The sequence below is a fragment of the Sapajus apella genome, unplaced genomic scaffold, assembly GCF_009761245.1.
Source record: "Sapajus apella isolate SASKATOON/1434 unplaced genomic scaffold, GSC_monkey_1.0 scaffold6, whole genome shotgun sequence".
Taxonomy (NCBI): Eukaryota; Metazoa; Chordata; class Mammalia; order Primates; family Cebidae; genus Sapajus; species Sapajus apella.
Window position 1 is genome coordinate 24127676 of NW_022436946.1, and position 12153 is coordinate 24139828.

General features: G+C 40.9%; 1 protein-coding gene across 5 annotated transcripts in view; it reads right to left on the reverse strand.

Annotated features, from left to right (window-relative positions):
- Positions 1 to 9098, reverse strand: part of NCOA7 (nuclear receptor coactivator 7) — a 157020-nt gene extending 147922 nt beyond the window's left edge. For 3 of the 5 annotated variants that reach the window (XM_032274862.1, XM_032274858.1, XM_032274864.1), the window contains exon 1: positions 8370 to 8493. The gene's annotated coding sequence lies outside the window, so the exon portion shown is untranslated. Of the gene's footprint in view, positions 1 to 8240; positions 8494 to 9074 lie in introns of those variants that run through there. The other 2 variants (XM_032274861.1, XM_032274859.1) reach the window with 2 other exon arrangements.
- Between the last annotated feature and the right edge of the window lie 3055 nt (positions 9099 to 12153).

A 12153-nucleotide genomic window follows, 5' to 3' on the forward strand; every position in this document is an offset into this window, starting at 1 on the left:
AAAAGAACAACTAAGCAATAACCTAAGCCAATATTTAGTTCTTTTGTGGTACAAATGCTTAAGTGCCAAAAGAACTGAAGTCAGCATACAATAGATGGGTTGCAAAGTATTCATGGAATTAAATATAAACCTGGTGCGGAAGGCTGATTTTAAAGGAAGAAATGTGGAGGGAAATTCCAGCTAGGAGGGACAGCAAAGGCTGGAGGGCAGGAATTAGTCTCCTGTATGTGTGGGATTACTGAGGATTCTGACCCCAGTGAAGTGCCAAGTTCACACAGGGGAAGACTGGGCGAGAAGGTTGAGCGCAGGAAATGTAGAGAGGACACAGTGCCATCATCACCTGAGCTGCATTCTTCAGATTAAACTTCCAGGAGAAAGCCACCACTCTTAAGTCATTTTACTTGGTCTACTTATTCTTGAAGAAACAAACTTGGGGCTGATCTATACATAAAGTAAGAGAGCAAATGCAAGAAAATACCAAGCAGATGATGTGTGGGTGAAGATTTTGAGGAAGTGAAATATTAGTAGCTTTAAAAGGAGGAAGAGAAAGTAAAATATATCAAAATGAATATGCATTTGCTTTCAAAAAGTCAAAATTATAAGAATTGTATGATACATTAATTGCAATAATGTTCAGTAATTATCATTGTAATACATATGGATAACAAATAAAACTGTGAAAAAGGAAAATATAAATCTCCTATGATCCCATCAGGGAGAAAAAAGTAAGTTTGTCACTTTCCTTTTCTATGCAAATGCATCTTAAAATGAAATTAGAATTTTTTGCATATGCTGTTTATATTTAACTCAGTTATTATAAACATCACCCATGTCATTAAATATTGTTCAAAATCATTATTTTAATGGCTAAGTATCTTATCATATACATTTACCATTACTTAAAAAAATGACTCTACTGTTGGATTTTTCTCAAATTCTTACAATAACACCCTTGATAACAACTAATACTTATACAGTTGCTTACTCTGTGTCAGGCAGGGTTCCAAGTACTTTACATAAATTAATTTACCTAATTCTCTGTACAATGTAGGAGGTAGATACTATTATTATCTTCCTGTGACAGATGAGAAAAATCAAAGTGTGGAGAAATTAACTTCCTAACTGCACATAGGTGGTAACTGGTGGAACAGGATTCCAAGCCAGATAACTGGCTCTAGCTTTCCTGTTTTAACCTTTCTACTATATCAGTAGCCTCTCACAGATCATGGGCTCATCACTGAACTGTAGCTTCATGTCTGACTCTTTCCTTAGGATATACTCAGAAGAGAATCACAAATGTAAAGGGAGTCTCCATTTAAGGTACAGCATCCTACCTTTCATGAGCTACAACACAACCTCGCTCCTGCCAGCATTGTAACTGACTTTTAAAATCTAATAATCTACATTTCTTTGATGTGATGAAGTCTATATTATTTTCATGTCTTGGCCGTCTTAAGTTCCTGTTTTGTGAATATTCTATTCCTATTCCTCGTTATAAAGGTTTTCAAAGAGTTAAGATATGGAAAATAGAAATTATTTTGGAAGTCTCTGTGATTCAAAATATCAAAGAGTATTGCTAACCAGTTGTTTCAGCGGGACCCGATAGACAGGCAGTACCCTGGAGGAAATCACTAGAAATGAGGGGTGAGGGCTCAGCTGTAGACACCTGCAACCACAGAACTGAGCAGACCTTCCCAACAGACCGATGAATAGCCTGAAATTGAGATTTATCCCATACTGCAGGGGTGACACTTATCCAATGGCTAGAATATTTATCACTGCTACTCAGAGCACTCTTACTTCATGATAGCAGCATGCCTGGGGAAACAAGTCAATAAATTCAATGTTTGCATAGCGAGGCCAGAGTCACAGAAGAAAAATGAAAGATCTTAAGGGATCTCAGGCCTATGGATTTATCTCACAAATTATTTGTATTCTACAAGGCATACCTGGTTAGTGATAAGAATAACCCGCTGGTCAGAAATCCCACATGAACGGTGCTGAACAAACACTATTAAACTCTTGCTCTCTAAATCCTCTGTTAATCAGTCATCAAAAGCAAATTACCTCATACCAGGCACTTTGCAGTAAAAACCAAGCACTTAAGATATCCTCTGATTACTTGGGTTGGAAATAAAAATATTTCATTCACATATTTAGGAGTCACTTCTTAGATTGGATCACTCTCTCCAGATGGCTCATGTCATTTATCAGAGTCAATGTTCAATCCTTTCAACATCTTAAGAGTACCCTTTTTACCTGTCTGATCCCCAAACTTCAGTGACACCCTATGTGGAGGCTTTCGCCCTTTATGTACCAACTACAGAAGAAAACCAGAGTAGGAGGCGTAAAAGACACTCTCCCAGATGAGTGTCATAATAAATACCAGAGCTATTTTTAATGAGTGTTAAGACAATGTTTGAGAGAGAATTAGTAAAGCAAGCAAGGGCTGCTAAAAAAAATTGGTTTGGACATGTACAGTTGGCCCTCCACATCCATGGGTTCTATATCCATGGAATCAACCAACCAATCAGATCACTTGAGATCAGGAGATCGAGACCAACCTGGCCAACATGGTGAAATCCCATCTCTACTAAAAATACAAAAATTAGCTTGGCATGGTGGTGCATGCCTGTAATCCCAGCTACTCAGGAGGCTGATGCAGGAGAATCGCTTGAACCTGGAAGCGAAGGTTGTAGTGAGCCAAGACTGCATCACTGCACTCCAGTCTGGGAGAGAGGGACTCTGTTTCAAAAAAAAGAAAAATAAAAAAATGAATGGTTGGATGGTTGTGTACTGAACATGTGCAGACTTTTTTTTTTTCCTTGTCATTACTCCCTAAACAGGGCAGTATAACAACTATCTACTTAGTATTCACATTGCCTTTGGGTATTATAAGTCATCTAAAGATGAGTTTAAATATACAGGAGAATGTACATAAATTATATGCAAATACTGTATCATTTGATATCAGGAACCTGGGCATCCTTAGATTTTGGAACCCACCCCCTGGAACCAATCCCCTGAAGAAACTGAGGGACAACTGATTTATACTGAGGTGGGGGATGGGTCGGGAGAGAAGAAGAATGAATAACAGCTTCAACATTGATTTTTTTGTTGTTTTGTTTTACCAATCTTACATGCTATCTAAAATAATAGTTCATTTTTACTGGAACATCAATTTTGCTAGTAGCAAAATACAGCTATCAGCTATAATATAGCTAATACAGAAAATTGTTCCTAGTATGGAAAATTATTCCTAGTATGGAAGCCTACTTGGGACACTAAATTACATGAGGTAGGCTCCATGAGTTTATAGAATCTCAACTAAGAAAGGCCCCTAGAGATGACACCAGAAATTAGTGTGGCTTGCACATGAAAATTGAACAGCATGTTCCATGCAGAGGGAACAGCATAGAGAAGAAAAGTCATACTCTATCCATGTGCAGAAAGTGGCAATTTGTTTTGTATTACTAAAATACAAATTTTTCACTTGGGGGTCCACAAACAAGGACCTGTAGGCTAATGGTGTCTATAGCGCATGATGACAACTTGAACTTTCCATCAGGTTTTTTAATGGGTCTATGAAATGGGTCAAGGGGACTTAGCTAAGAATAACTGTGGGTGAAACGCATGACAAGGAGGGACAGGGACAGGGGATGAATCTCTCAGGGTCCAAGAGACCAGGGTAAGATGTGCAGATTCCTTCCCGTGTATGATGGAAATCTTTTAGAGGGCCTAAAGGGGGGGAGTTTGGAAGGACAGCCGGCTAGAATGTGGAGGGCTGAAAAGCAGAGCAAGGCAGAATGCAGACAACAGTCCATGGCATCTAAGGAGCCAAACAGAGGCAGTGGGAATGGAATAGAGTGAACCAGAGACAGGTTAGGAGAGAAAATGAGCAGCTTCCATGCTCATATTTGCTTATATATGCATAAAATGTCACTAGAAGATTCTCAACTAACACTGGTTACCTGCAGATTAGTGAAATGGGTGACTGGGAATGAGGATGAGAAGGAGTCTTTTCACTCTAGAGCCATTCATGCCTTTTAGACCATGAGGATACTACCTATTCTAAAAATAATTTTTAAAAAAAGACATGAAGGTTATTGGAATGAGATGCCTCTATGTACAAACTTGCCCAAGTCCACCAAAACCCCCTTATGTTTTAAGTTGCACTTTTGAATTCAGATGATTTATATGGCAATGGCTACCAGACTGTACCAATGACTGACTCTTGAGAAAGGCCAATCTTTCTGCTTACCATAATGATAAATGTAACAAGCTTAACTTACCATGTAGATGTAAATAATGAGTTACCTGGGTAAATTCAACCAACTTAACAATTAGTTGTCAAAACATCAGTATTAAGAATTAACTCAGGGAGCTCTTTTAAATTTCATGGTAAATAAATGAGGCTCAGAGAAGACCGTGATTTATTAAAACAAGGATAAATCACATGAATCACTAATGTGAAGGTCAGATTGTTGATTCACTCTGGTGAATGTTATGCTAAGTTAGGCTAGATCTTTGGCTAAAAATGACTTTATTCTATTGAAACTCCTCTTCAACCTATACGACATTTAAGGTACTCCAAATATAATTGACTTAAACTGAATAGCTTTATTAACTTCAGATTAGTAATGAGTGAATATAAATGTAAGAATTTTAAAAAAAGTTTTGTAAAACTATGTAACATTGTTTTCCATTTGGCTATCAAAGCTCAAATGTACTAAATTTGCAATTTTTGTTCAAAACATTTAATGTAACCAATTAAACTTGTTCATCAAAAACATACTGTGTCCAGAGATCAACTGTGCAATGTTTTCATTTATTTGGTTTTATGTTTTATAATCTGCCTTGTTCCACAAAGGATATGAGTCATCTTGAATATAATTCAATTAAATGCAAAAACATAATTAGATAAACATCAGAATCAAGAAAAACAAGACAGAACAGAAGCTCGAAACCAAAGGGAATGATAGAATATTGATATTAGGTCATAAATTTTTATATGATTATTAAAATTGAGTTGCAAATTGACTGTTCATTTCCTAGTTGCCAACCTAGAAAGGGAAATATAATCAATGATTTGATTCTCATTTGCATGATGAAGACACCACACACACACACACACACACACACACACACACACACACACAGACATACAAATTGTTCAGGGCAAGTAAAGCTTTTCGCTGGCATTTAAAGTTAAATGGAATTTCTTGCAAGAGTCTTCCAACAGGAACCATAGAATGAACCATGATCATAAACACATTTGGAAGGTAACATAATAGCAAGTTTCCTCTGGCTATATTAATAAAATCCTTCAGTGTGAGCATACTGGGGGGTGTTAAGGATGCAAAACAAGGTACCAAAGTACAGCTTCTGACGGTTTTCTAGGCTCCTGGTCTAACAGCTAGTATTAGAAGGGAATAGGTTGACAACATGGCCTTTGTTCAGCCAAGCCCCCATAAACATCATTTCTGTCAATTAAGCTTCTGATCAAATTTAGCAACAGAAAATTCATATTCTCTGGCATGTGCAGAAACAAATGCATTTTGTATCACTGTTGAGGGGAGACCAGTACACAGCAATTACTCTTCATGTACTCCCTATGTCTGAAATTCAAGGTCATACAAATTTACTTCTATATATTATTTCCTGCAGCCAACAATTTTGATTCTAGCACATGTGAATTGAGTAGATCCTGTTGAATTGAAAGAAACAAAAAATTATGGCCTGGGATTTAAAATACAATCATAAATGGCATTTAGCAAGAAAGGAATAGAGGATTCTAAAATACAGCCTTTAGGAAGATAGAGGATATCCAGGTCTTGGATTGAATTCTGGTGGTGCTTGAGGAGGCGGAGTGCTGGGGGATCAGGAGGTAGGACCCAAAAGTGAATCATCCAATCCCAAAGGCACTGCGCATTTGGATGCCTGACACATACAAGAGAAAAATACCTCTTCAATTCTGAGATTAGAGCTCTTATTTGACTGTGATTCCAAGGCCTAAAGTAATAGCAGTTAAATGGAGCAGTTAAAGGCTCAACTTCTACTTGTAAAATGAACAAGTAAGTGCTTACAAGTAACGAGGTAAAGAGAGCTTACTGTAACCAAAGGGGAAGGCTTTTTTGAAAAGCTTAAAGTGCTCAGGGAAGAGCCAGGTAAATTAATTGCTCAATACCCTGGGTTACAAATTTAAGAAGTGTAAAATGTAATTATCTTTATTGCAGGAGGGAATTTTGGCTTTGTTTTAATAAATCATAACAAATTAATTTTTTTCATAAGTTCCCTCCCACTGTTGGTTCCTGCAGTCTTATTACCTTTTATAGGAAAAATGTTATTTCCTTATCCAGCAACATAAGTAGGCTGGAGAAGCTAGTAATAAAGTATGGCCTACCATATTGTGTAAAAATAAGTCATTTGGGTAATATGAAGTGAAGATGGTAAAGATGCATTAAAATAGCAGAAAGAAAATCTGGGAGCTCTCCCAGATAATATTGTTAAGCAGAGATCGAAAAGAAGTTCACATTGACTCATGAAATGTATGTGATGGAGAAAAAAAATCAAAACAGAAAATATCATAGTGCAAAAATAAAGCAAATAAAGTGTGATGTAGTTAACCTTGATTTTTTTTCAAAATAATATAACATTTTAAAGCAGAAAAACACTGTATCTTCCAAACCGTCATTTCATAATCCCCTGGCTGTCAAATTTGGAAACTGCTATGTTTACATACTGCGGAAAAAAACAGTTTAAATTTTGTACCTATATCATATATTTTGAATCATTTAAGAATCACAGACCCTTCTAAATGTTTTATTTCTACTTTTGCCTGTAATAAAAGACATTATAATTAGATCAAACCGGAAAACCTCAACTCTAAAACAAGTTAATACATCACTTATTAACCTAATCATTGTTTCCTCTGGGATAGCTTAGAATTTTCTTTAAAACACGACTTTTACTTTTTATATTGTGTTTGAGACCATAGTTGAAGTAGGCATGATTACCAATGAGACTGGAAATTTTGCAAGCTTAGACATGAAATGAACTTAAGAGTTGGGGAGAATTACCTCATAACCTTAATGACACATTACAGAAAGATAGCATATGGTCCTAAAAATGTCAGAATTCAAATATAAATGTTAAAATAACTGAGTTTGCCTATTTATACAAAGAAACAATTTTTGAAATCTAATTAAATATCACCATCCAGAGAACAAATACATAGTGACTCTAAATTGTGGTTTTTATATGAAAGCTTGAAACAGTTCATTCATTCAACAAATAACAAATGAGCACTTATTAAGCGTAAGATGAAGATTACGGGATTAAAAAAAAAAAAAAAAGCAGATGCAAGATTCTGTCCTCTTCGAGATTATACTGAGTCACTTCTCCAAATCTCTATACCTAGAGTGACTATAAAATTGGAGCTTACAGTGATGCATTTTTCAAAACTTTAAACCTTATTGCTGAATATAAAATAAAAAATGACAGCCTGGGAAGAGAGAATCTTGCCAAAAGCTCTGATGTATGAACTTTACACCTAAAGGGGAAAAAAAAGCAAGCATTCATACCTAACCAGTTTCTAAGAAATACAGAGCATATCACCAAGTAGGAAGTTAGGCTGAGCACAAGGCTGCCTCTGCTGGCTGATCCCGTACATCCTTCCCGCAGAATCTCCACTCCCGACACCTGTATCAAAGTTGCCACTCTTAAAACACATCCCTTCACGTAAGCAGGAGGCTCTTAAATAAGCAGTACAACAATGTCCCAGCTTCATCGATCTCCCGAATAATCTGACTTCTAGAAGGACCTTTTCTAAACTGGCTCTAACGTGTTGACGGTAAGGGTTTACACCACCGATTTTACATACCAACCAGCTAGCTCTGAAACACACACAAAAATCCACAGCGACTTCTACATGCCGCTAATATAACCCTTTGCCGTTCTACACGGTTTGGCTAGAAAGACGGGAAGAACGCATCTGCTAATCCAGCCGGAAAAACACAGTGACACATTTCCACCTGAGCTGCTAAAAATCCAACGGTCTTCTCCCCAAATAAGCCCCACGCCAACCTGTCCTCCCCACCCCCGCGCCGGCGCGCACCCCCGCAGGCCCCCGGGGAGTGGGCGGGGAAGGGTCAAGCTCTCCTTCGCCCCCGCTCGGCCTCCCAAGCTCACGCAGAGGTTTTCAGGTTCACAGGGGGCTGCGCCCAGCGCCATTAGCACACCTCCGAGCGCTCCACCAAGCCCCAGCGGGAGGCAAGTTTGGCCAGTCCTGGCCCCTGCTCGCGGCCTCTCCGGGGCAGCAGCATCAGCAGCGGGCGACGGCGAGGGCTGGGCCCCGCCTCACCACCTACCTACAGGGCGGGGGCGCCGGCTCCTGGGGTCCGGGAAATGCGGCTCGGGCGCGTGCATTTCTGGGAGCGGTGGCCTCCGCTGCTGGGCGCCGGGGAGCGCATCCTCTCGGCGGGTGGAAGGAGGGGTCGGGGGAGGACCGTACGCCGAGGAGGAGCCAGGGGAGGAGGCGGGAGCGGCGAGGCGCGCGCTCGCGGGGCCTGGAGTCCCAATCGGGTGGGCGCAGCCGCCGCCGTCGGATGTCTTAGGCCTCTCCCCACGCGCGACGCCTCGCCACCCCCGCAGCTGCGCCCACCGTCAGGGCAGCGGCCGCCAAGGGCTCCCGGGCCCGGCCGAAGGCGGGGAGCGGCGGGCGGCGCGACGCCGTGCAGACGCCCGCCTCTAGCTCCGCCCGGCCCGCAGCGCGCTGCGCCCCTCCGGGGTTGCGGGGGCCAGGAAGCTTGGCGTCCGGGCTCCGAGATTCGGGCTGCAGTTCCGGCATCCTCCCCGCCCCCCGCGACCTCCGAGCTGGGAGGCTGGGTAGCTGGGCACCCCGGCTACCAGCGGCTGCTGCAGGCTCTGCTGCCGCGAGCCCTGCGGCTCCGCCACGGAGAGCTGCGCGCGCGGCCTCCGCAGGCCTCGGCCCTTTGTGGCGCCTCCCGAGCTCCGGCGCTTTGCTGCCCCGGCGAACCGCGGCCTGTCAGCAGCACCTAGAAGGGTCCTCTTACCTCACCCCTGGCCGCATCCCCCCTACAGCTGGCCCGCCTTGGTCCCTACTCTTCGTGGGAAGTAAGGTTTTGAGAGCAGAGCAGGAGTTGGAGCGTCTCCCCGAGCTTTAAAGTCCTTTGACTTTCCGTCCAGCTCGGGACCGCTGGCCACAATAAATTCATCCTTCTGTCCCTTCCGGCGTTAGCAGAGGGGCCTACCATCTCCTCCCCCTCCCTTTCCCGTACAGCATCCTGGATGCTGCCAAATTGCAGTCATTACAGCAATAAGTGCATAGCAGTTGGGCCCTCCAGCCGACTCTTGGCAGAGACCCGGGAGAACCTTGGAGGGGAAGGTTTGCATCAGCTGCGGGGCCTGTGCCTGTGAGCTGCCCATCCCCAATTGGGTACTTTTCCCTCTGCGGTCCCATGATCAGCACTGCAAGATGACTAGGAGGATCTGGCCGAGGAGTTCATTCACTCTTATACTCAGAAAAACATCTCAAGGAAGAGCCTGCAGCTAATCTGATAACAGTCTGTCACAGGCCTTCCACGCAGATACACTAGATAGCGGACTCCTCTGGGTTGTTGACGCTGCTTAAACTTTAATAACCTCTCTGCAAGGTGGAGCAAAGCATCAACAGTGGTGATTTTGGCATTTCAGTAGCAGGTGGTCATGTTATACTATCTTGCAAATGTGAAATAATTGCCCAATTTTGCACCAAACACGTATTAATTTAGATGTCAGGTTTGTATTTTTGGGATTTGAATGTGAAGATGTTGGAATTTTTCTGTTTATTTTTGTTTGTTGTTGTTTTCTGTAGCTATTGTGTTATTTGTAAATTATTTAGTAAGGGTAAATTAGGTGCCTTAAATATAAACAGCTGTTTGCATTGTATCAAAACATGATTTGCGATCTCCCGAGAAGCTGAGCTGTTCTCACAATTCTTTGATGTGTGCTTTTATGATTTTGAAATCTAAGGTTATTAAAAAGGCAAAAGAAAAACATGTTCCATGGCAAGGACAAATTGTGACTAAATAGCTAAGATTTTTCGAGATAGTTCTATTAAGCAAATTGAAGATTGGGTGTGAGGTCCTGTGGGAGCTGCACTGCGCTTGTCCAGGAAGCACACAGAGGCACGTGACTTGGCTGCTTCCTGACATGCTCTGGTTTATTTTCAAAAGATGATTATTATTTATGATATTCCCCCCCAAATTTAGAATTACTTGATTATAGGAATGTATATGTACATATGTGTGGTATAAGTAACAGGATCAAGTCACTTAGGAGGATAACTTGGCAGTTGCTTACTCTTTAGCAAAATTAAGTTTTGAATGTAGTTTCTGAAGGAAATGTCCATTGACTTACAGGTTTCCCACCCTTTACTACCAAGAGGCCCCTTTTGTTTTTCTCTCTATGGACTTTATGTTTTGTCAATAAATTAAGCAGTGATTTTTTTTATTAGACAAAGAGCTATAACTATGTATTTTAAAAGTTGTGACCATCGATTATAAAATGTCAGTCTTCCAAAGATATTGCAAGGAATTCAAGAATCCCCTTTACTATCTTCATGAACTCCTCTAGGACTGCATGCTGTATCATATGCTTCTTACAACACTTTATTACACTGAAAGTCCTGATATAATAAAGATTTCTGCTCCCTAGCTAAGGGAGTATAAACTCTTCCTAGAGATTCTTGTCGTTTTCATTAACTGAGCATTTACTGATTTGCCTAAGTCTTGCCTTTATTGAGAAATCAGAAGAAATGAAATCCTTATATGTGTTGCCTGGTACTGTATGCTTTAGCTACATGTAGCCATTTAAATTTTAAATTATGGCTAGACTGTGCTTTTGAGCAGCACAGACTAGAACATTTTCATTATTGCAGAAATTTCTTTTGAACGGTGCTGCCCTACATAGAAGGTCAAATTTTAATTGGAAGATAAGATATAATACATGAAATAATATGGGAACCTCAATAGAAAGTGCACTTCTTAACATGGTTATCTTTAAGAATTCAGGCTCTGGGTTCAGACTACAGCTCCACCAAGTGCTGACCTTGGGTAAACTACTTAACCTCAGTTGCTTTATCCGTAAAGGATATGCTTTATCCATAAAGAGTGGTAACAGTACCAACTTTATAGAGTGGATATAGTAATTAAAGGAGATAATCCCGAGTGGTTCTTAAAGTCTAGAATGTGGCCATCAATCAAAGGTATTACTAGAATAATATGCTTTATTATAATAAAGTTTTAAAAAAAAAATGGTATCCCTAACACTTTTCAATGTTCTTGGCTAGCGGAAGTTAGTTGGTAAATGCTGAGTTAATGAAAAAATGTAATACTACATTGATTTTATGGCCTCTATTAAATATGAAAACTGGCCTTTCTCTGTTGAAGGGCAGAGGCCATTGTGGGATAGTTTGGATTTGTCATTCAACTTTTTCTGGAATATAAACAACTTTTGTATGATGAGACTTTGGGGCAGATAAGAGAAGCAGAGATCCCTTTCTCTCTTAAAGGAAGAAGAGAGGGATCACTTCACTCGCTCTGCCATTTGTGTGCTCCACTGAACCTGTTGGAGGCAGCCGGATTTCTGGGTTCAGGCAACAGGATTTCTCCCAAGTGACTTTCTAGAGGGCTAAGGTAGGTGGGCTTAGAGAAACACTGCCAAACAGTGGCAGTCCTGCAAATGTGTTTGCTATTTTTCTTACCTATCTATCTAAAGATAACTCTTGTAATGAAGAAGCATGATTTAAAGTATTTCTGTTTTTGAACACAACACTGGTAACTTCTCATGAAACTAGAATTCTAAAAATATTGGCAAATACTGCTCTAACATTGCCCATATGAAAGGCTCCTGAGTCTCTGGTTGATCTAGAGCCCCACTGTATTTTCTTTACTGTTTTTTGTTTTTGTTTTTGGCAGGGTCTCATTCTGTCACCCAGGCTAGAGTACATCTTGGCTCACTGCAACCTCCAACTCCCGGGCTCTGGTGATCTTCCTACCTCAGCCTCCCAAGTAGCTGGGACTACAGGCATGTACCACCACACCTGGCTAATGTCTGTATTTTTTTGTAGAGATGGTTTCGCCATGTCATCTG